The 17,372-nt window shown below is 42.7% G+C and overlaps 1 pseudogene; it reads right to left on the bottom strand.

The window, feature by feature from the left end:
* Nucleotides 1–2,044: 2,044 nt before the first annotated feature.
* LOC113633263 (sal-like protein 4 pseudogene) lies at nt 2,045–13,051 on the bottom strand (annotated as a pseudogene).
* Nucleotides 13,052–17,372: the final 4,321 nt, after the last annotated feature.

A 17,372-nucleotide genomic window follows, 5' to 3' on the forward strand; every position in this document is an offset into this window, starting at 1 on the left:
AACTTTGTCTTCAGGGAAGGAGGGAGTAATCTCAGTGGTATTATGAAGAAGGTTCCTAGTTGGCTGAGAAAAGGATAATGCTTTGCTGATTTTAAAATGCTTTATAAGAATTTTTCCCCTCTGGTTTTATGTTATGGGTATTTTACATTTCAAAATTTAATACGTGGGTACTATGTAATGCTATGGTTATATTGTATATGATTAGTACTGTTGCTGGGAGGATATAATTGAAATTAAGCAATGGGGAATTTTTCCTGAATTATTCAAAAATAGCCAGTTTGTAAAAATAACCTGATTTTTTTCCAATAAATTTCTTGCTTCTAAATTAGGGCTTAGCCTACAGAGAGACTTACCTTTCCATGTCCATGTAAACTGTCTCCTGAGCATTTCAAACATTTAAACTTTAAAATTTATACATTTGGAGTATTTCAAATGTCAATCATCTTTTTGATAGTTCAGGAGAAAATGCTGATGCTGTCTTTTTTTTTTTTTTTTTTTTTGGTGAAACAAAGAAACATCCAAAATTTATTCTCCAGCAGACAGACAGCATCAACAGGTAAAAACTACAGGGGTTTCTCTGTAGATAATACATTCACAAGGCATTATTAGCTTAATAAGTGAGAAAGCCTCTGGTGTATTTTCTGTAACAATATCCACTTCACAGTGTAAACAGGTCCTATTACTGTGTTCACTTACAATTCCAGAAGGAAAGGCACAACTTGGCAAAACAAAAAAAAATTTTTTTGATCCTAAAATCAGGTGCAATTACCGAAAGACAGACTTGAGAACAGTCACAATCCACTTTTCCACATTGAGGGGCAAAGACTTCACCTAGAAATGTGAGTCTTTCTTTCTCCTTCCTTGTTAAATCCTCAAGAGTAAAGCTTCATTGTCTGCTTAATATTACATATACAAAAGGGGGATTAAGAAAAAAAGAACCACAACAACATCTTGAACTTCCAGCTGCTCCACGAATACATCAACTCTTAGGTTTACAACAGGGCCTAGGAACACTTCAGCGGTCATCAAATAAGAAAATAGAGACCATAGCTACAAAAATAACACATGCATGATGTAGATAAATTAAAGCTTTCACACCCAAGACTTGCCTGTTCCAACTTGGTAGCCTTCATGCAATACTCAGAAAAAAAAAAAAATCTTCATAATTACTTGGCATAAGTCACAATCAAGGAACTTCTGGTACAAATTAGTATAAGAAGTTATTAGTATATAATAAGAAAACATGCCCTTCTGGTGAGCTTGTTTCTTCAAGAACGGATACCCAGCTCTTCAGAGTAGGCACTGGTGAACTAAATTAAGTCACCTGAGATTCCCTGCTCAGGTGCTCACCTCTCCTGGTTTTAGGAAGAAGAAGGGCATCTGGAAAGCATAGGGAGGACCTTGGCACTCTTGGGGCTCCAACTGAACTGCATTTAAATAAGCAGCAACACACATGTTGACTCTCTAAGGACTAAAATCCGTCCACTTTAGGGCATTCTACTTAAGGTTCCAAGGTTGAAAAAAAAATTGGAATTCTACAACCTTGGTTTAAAAAAAAAAAAAAAGTACATTCAAAAAAGAAGAGAAAAATGGGTGTAGGGTTGGGAGAATACAAAACAGGTCCCTAAACAGACGTCCATTTACCAGCATACAGTCACCCCAGAAGTAAGTACACAGTACCCACCTACCCACTCCCAACCCCCAAACAGGCAAAACAGTTGTCTTCTCCATGGTGGTTCAACACCTTACAACTTGAAATAGGTGACAGTCTTTGGAAACAGTTATTCTAGGTTGTACAAAGGTTTTATGTATATAGTTTGTTGCAAGTAACAAAAGTACTCTGCAAGACTCGCTTCTTTCCAAAATAAAAAAAAGTTACTAGTTTATATTTGTTTTAGTATGATTTTTTTTCTTTTTGTTTGTTTGTTTTTGCAAAGCAGCATAGCAACATTGTGACTGTAGGATGTGCCTGAGGTTGCGGTCACAACTCAAAACATTATTTGCACATCAGGAAGAAAACTGGAGGAGATGGGGATCTTTAAGGAAAACAAACAAAAAAGGTACAGTTCTAGAGAGGTCACTGCACTGCTCCTTCGACGTGCACTCTCCTGTAGCTTAGTTGGTGGCCATCTTGTTTTCCTCCAGGAAGTGAGGGAACTGGTGTTTGGGGATGCTGTCGGCAGCTCCCGGCTTCTCCATCTCGGCACTCGTGGCCGACTGGGAGCCGTCCATCTTGGAGGTAGCAGTGTTATTCACCACAGACCTGGCCCCCAGCGACACCGGGAGGGTGGGAATGCCACCACACTGGATCACGGAGATTTCGTTAGTCTTCATGGCCAGGTCACCGTTGAGCATGGTGGTGTACTGGTTCCACACAACAGGGTCCACCATCACTGAAGGGGCCAGGATTTCCTTGGGAAATATCTCGGGGACCCTCTTTCCGTCCGTTCCTAATAGAGCCATGGTGTTCTCCATGGCCAGCTTCCTGCCACGGAGTGCTGAGCTCTTGTTGGCCCCATGCATCATATAATGGACCTTCAAGTTGCCTTTGGTGGTAGAAGCTTGCCCACAAATGTTACACACGAAAGGCTTCTCCCCAGTGTGAGTCTGCTCGTGAATCTGAAGCGCGCTCGCAGGTGAGAAGTTCTTCCTGCACCTCGTGCAGCTATGCTGCTTGGCCTGTCTTCGGGGCTAGACCGCTAACAAGGGTGTCATACCTGCGGACATGGTCGCAGGACCAACAAATGCACCAGGAACTTCAACTTTGACATAGGTTGGCTGGGCTCAGATAAATGTCGGTGGGCCACTGCTCTGACCTTCCATCTCAGTTCGGCTGTTCTCGGAGCTGTCCACTTTGCCACCAGCATCGGGAGACTTGGACTTGACACTCTCCACTTGGCTACTGGCTGGGAAAACTGCCTGGAAGGACGTGGTCTCCAGGACATCTGGACCTCGGCTCAGATACTCCTGGTCCCCCAACACCGAGGAGGAAGAGTCGTTGGTCAAGCCATCACTCTCCACTGAACCATTTCTCAGCTGCTCTGTCGCTGCAGGACAAGACCAGCGAGACCCGCCTTCCCCAGGGCATCTAGGGAAGCCACCGAGGCCAGCCCTAGAGTAGGTGATGGCGAGTGGATGCTGGGAAGGGGCATGGGGAGCTTCGAGGAGCTGCCAGGGGACTCCTGGGAACAGACTTCATCTACATCGATGCTGTCAACATCATCATGACAGACAATGCTTGTACTGACATTTTCATCGACCATCATTGGCTCGGGACACATAAAGTCACAGGGATTCTCCGGCAGAGGCGTGTTGGGAATCTGACCGCCCATGTGCATCTGAATATGCTGCTGCAGCATGACCGCGTTGGTAAACTTCTTCTGGCGGATGGGGCACGAATGCTGCATCTTTATGGACGTGTTGGTCCAGTGCACCCCAAAGTGCGTCTTCAGGTTGCCTTTGGTGGAGAAGGCTCAATCACAGATCTTACACTGGAACAGCCTCTCCCTGGTGTGGGTGCAGTAATGCATTATGAGGGAACTTTGGCAGCTTAAGACACGGTGGCATATGAGACATTCGTTGGGATCGGTGGTGGTCTTGTTGATGTTCTCCACCAGCTGCTGAAATTTCAGGGTCTCTGACCCCAGCTCAGGTGTCCCACTCCCTTGGAAGCCACCCACCCTCAGGGGATTATGGTTTAACCTCACCCCAGGTTGGATGGATCCATCCTCACTTTCCGGAGAAGGCCTGGGCTGCAGATTGTTGGGCAATGGGCCACCATGAGGTCCTTGGGGTTAGTCCCCAAAGAGAGATTCTCAGGTAGCCCTACATTGGGGGTCCCCATCGCAAAGATGGGCTCTCCTTAGAGAGATTCGTCTACGGAGACAGGGCCAGAGAGCGCGTAGGGAAGGCCACTGCCTGCCGTCATCTTGTCATGGAACTTGGCAGACAGCTGGGGGTTTGCCTTCACCTGGGGATGCTGATGAAAGTGCACCTTGAGGTTGCCCTTGGTGGTGAAGCAGTGACCGCAGGCAGAGCACACGAAGGGTCTCTCTCCAGTGTGGGAGCAGAGGTGGATCTGCAAGGAGCTATCAGTCCCCAAAACCTTGCTACAGTACTTACACTTGTGCTTGTAGAGGACTTTGTCCTTGGGTTTGACATGCACCGGGGAGACACTCGGTGGCTTCCTTTCCCTTTCTTGGATGGGTCTAATGCCACGGCGGAGAAGGGGCTCTGGAAGAGCACAGAGCCTGGGGCCTGAGGTAGCAACACCCCCGAGGGGCGCCACAGGACACTGGGGAGCACCTGGGTCCCATCTGGCTTCAGGGAGAAGGGCGTCAGCGCCGGGAACGCGGAGCTGGCAACGGAAGGGATGCTGGTGTGAGGTAGCTTGGCTGGTTTCAAGGTGTTCAGGGGGCAAAGCTGGGCTCCCCGCTTTCCGGATGAGTAGAGCCACAGCCGCCGAAGCCTGCTGGGACACGTGGCCGCCCAGCGTCTTCAGGGAGTCGGCTCCGGCCACGCCGCTGGAGTGGAGGGCGTGGGAGGTCCACAGGTTCACATGCATGCAGATCTGCTCCGCGAGCTGGATCTGCTGCTGCTGCAGACACAGGATCTGCTCGAGGACCCAGGGGATGCTGCTGGCGCCGGGCAGCAGGGCTGGGGGCGCGTCCGCGCTCCGTCGGTTCACGGCCGCCTCGGTGCCCCATAGTGCTTGACGCGTGACATTGGTGTTGGCCACTTTGCCTTTGGGTAAATAGCTTATGTCCTGAGGTGTGGGTGGCAGGGCGGCCTCCGTCTTGAAGTACACGACGGACTCTGCCCCGGCTTCTCCTTCGTGTCCCCTGAGCTGCCATCATCCTCTCTGTGACCATCCTTCCTGCTTGGGCTGTGTGACTGGTGGCTCAGCACAGCCCCGGAGAAATCTTCTGAAGGCACCAGCCCCTCGCTGTCGTTCACGATGAGGACAGGTGGATGTTTAGTGTGATTTTTCTTATGGTCTAAGAACTCTGAGAAACTGAACAACTTGGCACGGCGTTTCTCACAGATGTGAGTCTCCTCCCGCCGAGGCCTCTTTATCCCTGCTCGGTCCACAGTCACGTCATCGCCACGCCCTGGGAAGTTCATTGGAGCACCCGGCTCCCCCGCCGCCGGCGCCGCGTATACACGCTCCGGGGCCCCCTGCTGCGGCTGCTGTCCTCCTGGTCGCCCCGGTCCTCCTCCCAGGTGATGTGTTGCGGTTTCGCCTGCTTGGCGCCTCAACGTGGTGCGAGCATCGGGGCTCCTGGAGAGCCGCGGTTATTTGCCCACTCTGCCACAAATTCCTGGAGCTGGGAAATTCACCCCCCTTCAGCAGGAACGCGCATGTCCCAGTAAATGCCTGATGCTGTCTTTACGTTCTTAATTTGTGTGGTAGGTAGAATAATGCCTCCTCAAATATGTCTGCATCCTAATCCCCATTGAACGTGGCACATTACATGGCAAAGGCGAATTAAGATTGAAGATGGGGACTTCCCTGGTGGTGCAGTGGTGAAGACTCCACATTCCCAATGCAGGGGGCCCGGGTTTGATCCCTGGTCAGGGAACTAGATCCCACACACACGCTGCAGCTAAGAGTTCGTATGCCACAACTAAGGAGCCTGCAAGCCGCAACTAAGGAGCCTGCCTGCTGCAACTAAGGAGCCCTGGAGCAACCAAATTAATTAATTAATTTTTAAAAAAGATTGAAGGTGGAATCTAGGTTTCTAATCAGCCAACCTCAACATAGAGAAATTATCTTGAATTATCCACATGGGCACAATGCAATCACAAGAGTCCTTAAAAGCAGAAGAGGGAGGCAGAAGAGGAGACAGAGTCAGAGAAAGAAATGTGACAATGGACGTGAGTCAGAATGATGTGATGTGAGAAAGGCTGAACCTGCTGGCTTTGAAGATGGGGGGAAGGGACCAGAGCTAAGGAATGTGGGCAGCCTCTAGAAACTGGAAAAGGCAAGGAAGCCGATTCTCCCCTGAAGTCTCTAGAAGGGAATGCAGCCCTGCCAGCACCTTATTTTAGCACTGGGACCCATTTTGTACCGCTGACCTCCAGAACTGTAAGATAAATTTGTATCCTGTAAGCCACTAAGCTTGTGGTAATGTTAGAGCAGCAAACAGAAAGCTATTACAAAACCGCATCTAGATTCCAGGAGATGTTTTACAAGACTGATGGCCCTTTTACTTCACTTCCTCACCGCCTCTCCCTCTCTGATTCTATAAAAGAAACTGGCATCCAGACCCAGATAAGATGGTTTTTCAGAGACACTAGTCTGCCATCTTCTCAGTCTGCCAGATTTCCAAATAAAGTTGTATGCCTTTGCCTCAACACATCATCTCCAATTCGTTCGCCTGTCGTCCAGCGAGCAGGGCGAGCTTGGACTCAGTAACAAATTTGGCTTAGCCAGCCAGGAGCCTTGCTGCTCATGGCTAGCCGGCCCCGCTCAGGGAATATTGGGGCAGGGTCCTAGCAGCTGCCAGGACCATTGTCCTGAGGATCTTCCCTTCAAAGTTCCCTTGAAGCGGCACCAGCTACCCCAGCACTTGGCAGTTGAGGGAAGGAACCAACAAACTTCCATTTCGGGAACTTCGGTTCCATCTGGGGCTACAAGTCGATGGACTCGATTCGATTCTGGAGGGTAAGTCACTCCGGCATGCACGCTAGGAACATATTTCCCCCTCAGTCTGGGTGTTTCCTTTATGGGAAAGCCAATCTGGTGGGGGTACCCTGCTAGAGGGGGGAATTGTTGTTGGACTCTACCTGATTCTGGGAAGCGGTTCACTGGGAACTAGTTCATTGGTTTTGTAGGGTAAGTCTACCCGATTTGAGAACTGGTTCGTTGGTGTTGTCTTGGTTTTCTCTTGGTTTTGTGTGCATCAGTGCTAGAATTTGTGCCTTTTGTGTTGGAATTTGTCTGCGTCTTTTCTGTCTTGGTGTTATCAAACTTTTAAAAGTGGAAAATATCTATCCTGAAGGAGAGCCCTTTGGGGAATATATTAGATAAATGGGCAAAACATACCCGTGAGCCTATGACTAAGAAAGACATGATGTATTATTGTAATAGGGTGTGGACTCAATATATGTTAGGATCAGAAGAACGATGGCCCCTGAATGGCTCACTCAATTATTACACAATCTCACAGTTAGAAATGTTCTGCAGAAGAGCAGGGAAGGACTTCCCTGGTGGTGCAGTGGTTAAGAATCCGCCTGTCAATGCAGGGGACATGAGTTCAAGTCCTGGTTCAGGAAGATCCCACATGCCGCAGAGCAACTAAGCCTGTGTGCCACAACTACTGAGCCTGCGCACTGCAGCCTGCAAGCCACAACTACTGAGCCCGCGTGCCACAACTACTGAAGCCCGCGCACCTAGAGCCTGTGCTCTGCAACAAGACAAGCCACCGAGATGAGAAGCCCGTGCACCGCAATGAAGACCCAACACACCCAAAAATAAATTAATAAATATATAAATTTATTAAAAAAAAAAGAGCAGGGAAAAGAGTTGAGATTCCATATGTAGGAGCATTTATGCTATATTGCATCAGGAGGAAAAGGAGTCAGAGGGCTGCCACCTTATGGTTCAGGGGTCTGAAAGGAAACCCAAGAGGAAACCTGTTCTACAAGTGAATAGAAAAAAATGAGAGTGGGGACATGTTATTTCAAAACTGGAACACCCCTCCAGCCTATCCAGCTCCCCCAGTGGCCGAGCTGGTGGCACTGGCAGTTGTTCCAACTGCCCCCTCCCATGCCGCCAACATATTCACTGCCTCCTGTTTCCCCTACCCAAGGGGACCAAATAGAAGTTTCTATGGTAACCTCCGGGGCACAGGGACCTGGTTTAGTATCACCATCTAAGACCAGACAGGGCACCCAATTTGGACCGGGAGCCACTTATGCAGCAGGGCAATTTCCCTTGCCCCAATATCTTATAAGAGGCCATCAGACTTCCCTGCACTTGAGGCATCGGATTCTGATTTCCCCACAGGGGGCCGGGTAACACTGACAGCGGAGAACAAATTGATTGATTTTCTAATAAATATGGGAGATCTTAAGAGGCTTGTAAATACTAAACAAAGGGGAAACAAAGTCATCCCAGGAGAAACTTGCCTGTATCTCTGGGATACAAATGTCCTATCTGGTCTTCTCAAGAACCCTTACCTCTGCCATCTTTTTAAAATGCAAATTTTGAAAAAGCGGGTACAGTAATTTAGAACTTGACTTGTTTTCCATAAATATTAGTAGAAAGGGTTTAGCCATCTAGACAAGTGAGCTTGATTTGTTCCATCTGCCAGAAAACCAACTTTAATCCTCTTTTGTAAACTGATGGGTTTTACATTGCTGTACCTGACTCAGGGCTGAAATTTTGAAATGAGAACTATGATGTCTCTCTGTTTGTTTGTCTTTGGATAACATTGCTGAGGTTAATCTGTAAATGAGCTCTATTTAATTGGCTTAAAGAAAAGTAAGCGCTTACAAACCAAACCATTCTAAATACAAGAGAAATTAAGCTAAATGAGTTTCAGGTTCATGTGAACTGGAAATACATAGTATTAAATTAATACCTGGTATTAATGTTTAAGTTTGTTGATCTAATTAATATAGACATGTCTTTAGAGCCATCAACTTTAAGTATAGTACTTTCACTGCATCTAGGTTTAATAAAAGTTCAATGAAATCTTGTTATATCTGTTGCAAATTTGTCAGCAAGAAAAATAACTTGATATGATGAAACTTTAAATATAAATGAGATAAGAGCTTTTAGGTAAACCATAAGAATAATTATGTTCCAAAAATCATCTAAAATAGTTTCTCCAGATTTTGGTAACTATTACTTGCCTCTTGGTTGTCACTGGAAATTAAGGTTTTTAAGAATTGGGGATTCTAATTTAAATATATAATTAAAGCTACTGAAAATAATAAGACATTAAAAAAAAAAAACCCACCAAATCCAACGACATAAGAATCATACACCATGATCAAGTTGGACCCATTCCAGGGTCACAAGGATGTTCAATATATGCAAATCAATCAATGTGATACACCACATTAACAAAAGAAAAGACAAAAGCCACATGATCATCTCAATAGATGCAGAAAAAGCATTTGATAAAATTCAACATCCATTCATGATAAAAACTCTCACCAAAGTGGGTACAGAGGGAACATATCTAAAGAAAATAAAAACCATTTATGACTAACCACAGCCAACATAATACTCAAAGGTGAAAAGATGAAAGCCTTCCTGCTAAATTCAGGAACAAGGCAAGGATTCCCACTCTCACCACTTCTATTCAACATAGTATTAGAAGTCCTAGCCACAGCAATCAGACAAGAAAAAGAAATGAAAGGTATCCAAATTGGAAGGGTAGAGGTAAAACTGTCACTGTTTGTAGATGACATGATTCTCTATATAGAAAACCCTAGAGACTCCACACAAAAACTATTAGAACTAATAAATGAATTCATCAAGGTAGCAGGATACAAGACTAATATACAGAAATCTGTTGCATTTCTTACAATTATACTAAAATGAAATATCAAAAAGAAGATAGTAAAAAACATTTAAAATTGCATCAAAGCAAACAAACAACAACAGCAACAAAAAAACTAGGAATAAACTTAACCAAAGAGTTAACTATAAAACTGAAAACTATATGCTGAAAACTATAAAACATTGATAAAGGAAATTGAAGATGACTCAAAGAAATGGAAAGATATCCCATGCTCTTAGATTGGAAGAATTAATATTGTTAAAACGGCCATACTATCCAAAGCAATCTACAGATTTAATGCAATCCCTATCAAAATACCCATGACATTTTTCACAGAACTAGAACAAATAATTCTAAAATTTATATGGAAGCACAAAAGACCCAGAATTGCCAAAGCAATCCTCAGGAAAAAGAAAAAAGCTGGAGGCATAACCCTCCCAGACTTCAGACAATACCACAAAGCTACAGTAATTAAAACAGCATGATGGACTTCCCCGGTGGTCCAGTGGTTAAGAGTCCATCTTGCGGGGGCTCCCCTGGTGGCGCAGTGGTTGAAAGTCCACCTGCCGATGCAGGGGACACGGGTTCGTGCCCCGGTCCGGGAGGATCCCACATGCCGCGGAGCGGCTGGGCCCGTGAGCCATGGCTGCTGAGCCTGCATGTCCAGAGCCTGTGCTCCACAACGGGAGAGGCCACAGCAGTGAGAGGCCCGCATACCGCAAAAAAAAAAAAAAAAAAGAATCCATCTTGCAATGCAGGGGACACCTGTTCGATCTCTGGTCACAGAACTATGATTCCACATGCCACAGGGCAACTAAGCCAGGGTGCCCCAACTACTGAGCTTGCGTACCATAACTAGAGAACCCATGGGCTCTGGAGCCCACGTGCCACAACTAGAGAGAAGCCTGTGCACCACAATGAAGAGCCCACACATCGCAATGAAAGATCCTGCGTGCCACAACTAATACCTGACGCAGCCAAATAATAAATTAAAAAAAAACAGTTTAAGAAGAAAACAAACAAACAGCATGATGCTGGCACAAAAACAGACATATAGGTCAATGGAACAGAATAGAGAGCCCAGAAATAAACCCAAACACCTATGGTCAATTAATCTACAACAAAGGAGACAAGAATATACAGTGGAGAAAAGACAGTCTCTTCAGCAAGTGGTATTGGGAAAGCTGGACAGCTACATGTTATTCAATGAAATTAGAGCACTCCCTCACACCATTTAAAAAAATAAACTCAAAATGGTTTAAAGACCTAAATATGACATGACATCATAAAACTCCTAGAAGAGAAAATAGGCAAAACGTTCTCAGACATAAATTGTAGCAATGTTTCCTTAGATCAGCCTCCCAAGGTAAAAGAAATAAAAGCAAAAATAAGCAAATGGGACCTAATCAAACTTAAAAGCTTTTGCACAGCAAAGGAAACAATCACCAAAATGAAAAGACAACCTACGGAATGGGAGAAAATATTTGCAAATGATGCAATGCAACTGACAAGAAGTTAATATCCAATATATACCATCAGCTCATACAATTCAATATCAAAAAAACCAAACAACCCAATCAAAAAATGGGCAGAAGACCTAAATAGACATTTCTCCAAAGAAGACATACAGATGGCCAACAGGCACAGGAAAAGATGCTCAACATTGCTAATTATTAGAAAAATGCAAATCAATACCACAGTGAAGTATCATCTCACACTGGTCAGAAAGGCTATCTTCAAAAAGTCTACAAATAATAAATGCTGGAGAGGGTGTAGAGAAAAGGGAACCTTCGTACACTGTCAGTGGAAATGTAAATTCGTGCAGCTGCTATGGAAAAGAGTATGAAAGTTCCTTAAAAAACTAAGAATAGAGTTATCATATGATCTAGCAATCCCACTCCTGGGCATATATCTGGAAAAGATGAAAACGCTAATTTGAAAAGATACATACACTCCAGTGTTCATAGCAGCACTATTTATAATAGCCAAGACATGCAAACAACTCAAGTGCCTATCAACAGACAACTGGTTTAAGAAGATTACATATATATATGTGTGTATATATATATATATATATATATATATATATATATATATATGATACACATAATGGAATATTACTCAGCCATAAAAAAGAATGAAATATTGGCATTTGCAGCAACATGGATGGATCTAGAGGATATCATACTAAGTGAAGTAAGTCAGACAGAGAAAAACAAATATTATATGATATTACTTATATGCAGAATCTAAAAGAGAATACAAATGAATCTATATACAAAACAGAAACAGATTCACAGACATAGAAAACAAACTTATGGTTACCAGAGGGGAAAGGGAGGGGGGAGGGATAAATTAGGAATATGGGATTAACAGATATAAACTACTATACGTGAGATAGATAAGCAACAAGGGTTTTACTGTATTGCTCAGGGAACTATATTCAATATCTTGTAATAAACTATAATGGAAAATAATCTGAAAAAAAAATGTGTATATAACTAAATCACTTTGCTGTAACCTGAAATTAACACAGTATCAACTATACTTCAATTTAAAAAGTGGGGGGGCGGGGGCTTCCCTGGTGGCGCAGTGGTTGGGAGTCCGCCTGCCGATGCAGGGGACACAGGTTCGTGCCCCGGTCTGGGAGGATCCCACATGCCGCGGAGCGGCTGGGCCCATGAGCCATGGCCTCTGAGCTTGCGTGTCCAGAGCCTGTACTCCGCAACGGGAGAGGCCACAATAGTGAGAGGCCCATGTACCGAAAAAAAAAAAAAAAAAAAAAAAAAAAAAGTGGGGGGGCGGGGAGGATAGAAAGCTAATACAACTTATAAATGCTCAAACTATTGTACTGAGTAGTCCAGTTTTCCCCATTCGGTACTATTCTACCCGTTTGAATGTGAAGCACAGAATTGGTTTTCTGTATCTTGCAAGGCTTGCTTATAAATCTACATAAGGCCCACAGCTGGCAATCCTTTTGTTATTTGTTACTTCACCTGTCCAAATCCAGTGAATTAAGAACCTTTTTTCCAGTGTCTGATGCTGTTTTTAACATTAGCAAATCTGTACAAGCTGCACAAGGACATTGAATATTAAATTCTTTGAAATTTCTTTGCCAAGTTTCACTTAGTTCATGATGATTATAGTCTCCAGGGATGTTTCTGTCTCTTCTGTTAACATGGAGGATGTCATGTCATCTATTGGTGAAAGAGAACCGCTCTTTGTTCTTTTTCTCGGCAAACCTCCTCTCCTACTGCCATCACGAGGCACTAATGGGCGCTCAGCCTCCTCATGGTTACTGGCCCTGGCACCACTGTTTGGCTCAGATATGGGCAATAAGCCAGCTCTTCCCTGGTACTTCTGAACCTGGGGCCTGAGAGCAAGTGTTTCAATCTCTCTGATGGTGAAGTAGTGAAATACTGGGGATAGAAACGAGTGTCTCAGCTGAAAGAATAAAGCTGAACAGAGGAGCAGGGAAAAGTGAGAGAGCAAGAGAGGAAAACCTCACATTCTGAGTTCTTGGCACCTCTCATGCTTGAGGCACAGCTTAATCGAAGACCTTCCCAAAGCTTATTTATATGAGCAAATAAATTGTTTTGTTTGGATTTGGTTTGGTTTTTGCCTAGCTTAGTTTGAGTTGGTTGGGTTTCAGTCAACTGGATTTTAGTCTGCAAGGAAAAGAATCCTGATGAGTACTGACAGGGGTCTATAAAACTCAAGTTTTCATTGATCTTGCTTCTAACCATGAGTTAGGGGTTTCCAGATCTGCTAAAAATGCCACCAAATAATTATCACTATTATACATTCTTTGGACAATTTTCAAAGTCCTTTCACAAGTCAATTTTATTCTGGTATCTTGTTTTCAGTAATTTTCAAGAGTGTTTTATAGAACCATGTTTACTGAAAGTGATTTATTAAAAATAAGGTTATAAGGATAAAAGTTGGGAAATGTCGAACACTATCTCTTGGACAGTCACAATACAGATGATCATATTAAAGTCTCTGAGAAGTGTTGTATTAAATAAAACTGATCAGATAGTTTACAAAAATAACTGATGGATTTTAAATGTATGAAAAAAAGTTCAAGTTCACTTATAAGTAAACACAAATTTTAAAACTATCACTATTTAAACCAGATTGGCAAATAGAGAAAATCATGTTACTACACTGTTTTGGGTAGGATATGAGGAAACAGGAATTTGCATGCATTGTTGAAGGCAATGTAAATTGCTATATTATCTTTGGAGGACGACTGACAATATTTATGATAAAAATACACACAAACTTTGACTCCCCCCTTCTGCTTACAGAATATTATCTTATAGATATGCTTCTGCAATTGCATGAGAATATTCATTTCAGATTTCTTTTTCTAATCAAAGACTTGAAATAACCTAAACAACCACTATATTGCACTGGTTATACAAATTGTGATTCAACCATATAGTGGAATAGTATGTGCCCATTAGAAAGAATGATATAGATCTAAACCAAGATTTCAGCGGCACCATTGCTGCTCTGGGCTAGATAATTCTTTATTGGAGGAGATTGTTCTGTGCACTGTAGGATATTTAGCAGCACCCCTGAACTCTACCCACTAGTTGCCTGTGGTACCCACACATCCCAAGATGTGACAATCAAAGATGTATCTAACATCACCCCCAGTTGAAAACTACTGATCCAAGTGAACCAATATTTCCCCCGAGATATATTAAGTGAAGAAAGAAAGATGCAGAAGTGTGTTTAGTGTGCTACCACTTATGTAAGCTATTTACCTATATCTAGCTATATATTGATTAAATAAGATGCTTATAGATGTATACAATGATTCTGGAAGAACAAGAAACTGGTACAATTCTTGACTTTGTGAAGAACTGGGGGACAGAAGGTGAAGTGAGAAGAAATCTTACTTTTCATTTTATGTGCTTTTCTACTGTTTGAATTTTTATCGTGTGTTGAATATATATGCATTACTTTTCAAAGAAGCCTAGAAACTGGTTTAACTTTGTTTAACCCAACAGCTCCTAAATTATATAATTCCATGATTTTCCCCCTGAATAACACGCAGAATGTACTTTAGGAAACATTTCCTTGGTTCCCTTTCATTGTATCATTTTTGAGGATCCAATAGTTTTCTTATTTGAGTCCAGGAAGTTACTAGTTTTAGAAGGTTTTGATCTGAGAAGTACAGAGAAGCCCATTTGACAAACTTGACTTAAGCAGAACCACTGTAATTGAGTTCAGTTATGCCAAATGGCTAAAAGTTTATTAGTCTTGCCTGCCTTCCAAAACCCTGCTGATGCAAATTAAGTTGTTCTTTCCATACAGCATTCACTTTTAGCTGGCCTGAAAAATTTTCCCTCCTCTGTTTCTTATAAACATGGTTTCCAGTTGTTCTGTGGTGATGCTCCAGTACTTGCTTGAATCCTTGCTAAACTCTGCTGTTTAAGATTGAAGATGGTACCTTCTTATTAGAGTAAACATTTACTAAGGGTATAGTAGGTGTCCAGTACCATAAAAGGCACTTTGCAAACCCTGTCTCTGTTACAACAACCTTGCAAATGTGATATTATTGTTCCCATTTTTCTGATGAGGAAGATGAGGTTCCAAAAGTCACTTGCCCAAGGTTACTCAGCTTCCACGCGATGGGTCTAGGATTCAAACCCACCTCTTTCACCCTGGAGAAAGCCTGCACTCTTTCTGCTGAATTCTGATTCCTTACCCTATTCCGCTATCACAGGTCTTCTGTTTCCTCAAGAATAATTTTTCTGCTACTTTAAATGCATCTCAAGCAAGATTTTTCCAATTCTTCAAGGATTGTGCTAAAGGCAGTCAGAGGTTGGTAAAAATGCTACTTCTGTATCCCATAACAAAGCCTGTGTTGTCAAGAGTCAAGTCTTATCCCCTGTCATGTGTTATATTTTGAAACAAATTTGTAAGACCACTGACACCCCCCCCACCGTCTGAGCCTATTATTATTTTAATCTCTGCTGAAGAGATACAACTGCCCAAACTGATTAAATTAAAATGCAATTTAGGTTCAGAAAGTTGCATGTCTAAAGGAATAAAATGTACAGTTTCCATAAATGAGTTCCTAAGTTCCTAAGATTCTAGCTGTCCAAGGTACATTTGGGTGTCTGCAGCTATTTGCAAACTGAATTGTCTTTGTTCCCCAAGATAGGGATGATTTATTCATCTCTGCAGTAACCAATCTCGACCAAATATTCATTGCCCACCCAAATCTGTGTAACTTTTCAAAGGATTGAGATACAAATGCCTTTTGTTCAGCCACAAAGGACATCAACTGAGCCTAATGTTAATAGTTTCCTCGTGCAGTTACATTTAACAAGATACATAGTCCATTAGGCTCTTGTTTAAGGCCTTGGGCATAAAATGAAAAATTTTCAGCAATTAGTTTGGCAGAATTTCTGGCTCTTGAGGTCCCTGAGGCAACCAGTTAAAAATCAGTAATGTCTAACGAGATCATTTTCATCGTGTTTCTTTTCAATTCACTGTATCAGGCCTTTCCTTTGGTAGTTTTCAGCTATTTCAGTCCTCTTTTTAGATTGCATAGTGTTTTCCAAAGTATTTTCAGGAGGAAGCTAATCCCCAAAAGTGTTCTGCAATAAAAGAGTTTCATAGTTAAATAAGTTGGGGAAATGCTGCATTCTATAGATATTTTTTGGATAGCTGCAATATGCATAAGCAAAATAAAGGCTCTGAGAGGTGCTATAATAAAGAAACGTGTTTAATTTGTTTTAATCTAATTTCTCTGAAATTTGTTGAACCAGAGATGACCCCTCTTCTCCCTCTCTCTCTAACACCCATTAAATCTCACAGCGAATTTATTTACCTTTGGAAAACACTGACATTGGTTACTGCAAGGTCAAGGGGACAGTTTACTCCTTTAACCCTTTCTGTAGTGAGACAATTGGGAAGTTTGGAGGATGCAAATTCACGGGAACTCCAGACTTCAAGTGAGACTCATGGCAGGGTGCCTGCTGTGTAGACATTTGCTAAATGTTCACCGAATGAATAATTCCTTCTGTGGAAAAATGATTGTTTTAGATCAGCTTTAGATTTACAGAAAAGTTGTGAAGCTAACGCAGAGTCCCCATGTACCCCACACAAGGTTTTCTCCTGTATTAGCATCTTCTGTTACTGTGGTAGATTTGTCACAATCAATCAATACTGATATGTTATTAACCGAAGTTCATACTTTAATCGGATTTCTTTTGTTTCTACCCAATATCCTGTTTCTGTTCCAGGACCCCATCCATGACACGAATACATTTAGTCATCATGGCTTCTTAGGCTCCTCCTGGCTGTGACAGTTTCTCAGACTAGCTTGTTCTTTGGTCACCTTGATGGTCTGCAGGAGTACTGATTACAATGGTTCCTTTTAATTTGCCTCTTCCCCTTTTGCTATTTAATTGGTGGAAATCAACCATTGGGGTGCCCTTTACAGTTTTTGCATAAACCTGTGAACAAACTCTTCCAAATGGGAGATGAAGGACCCCTGGATTGGGAGAGCCAGGAGCACAAGCAAATGCTGAACGAACAAGGGTGTGGACAGCATTGCAACTGGTATACTATTCTTCTTGTTTGTACCACCTTTTTTTGTTTGTTTTGTTTTGTTTTATAATGTTTATTGGGGTAGAGTTGATTTAAAATGTTGTGTTAGCTTTAGGTGTATAGCAAAGTGAATCTGATACATATACATATATCCACTCTTTTTTAGATTCTTTTCCCATATAGGCCATTACAGAGTATTGAGTAGAGTTTCCTGTGCTATACAGTAGGCTCTTATTAGTTGTCTATTTTATATATAGTAGTGTGTATTTGTCAATCCCA

This window comes from Aethalodelphis obliquidens, unplaced genomic scaffold (genome assembly GCF_003676395.1).
Source record: "Aethalodelphis obliquidens isolate GAN/ISIS:26980383/991018 unplaced genomic scaffold, ASM367639v1 scaffold39, whole genome shotgun sequence".
Classification (NCBI taxonomy): Eukaryota; Metazoa; Chordata; class Mammalia; order Artiodactyla; family Delphinidae; genus Aethalodelphis; species Aethalodelphis obliquidens.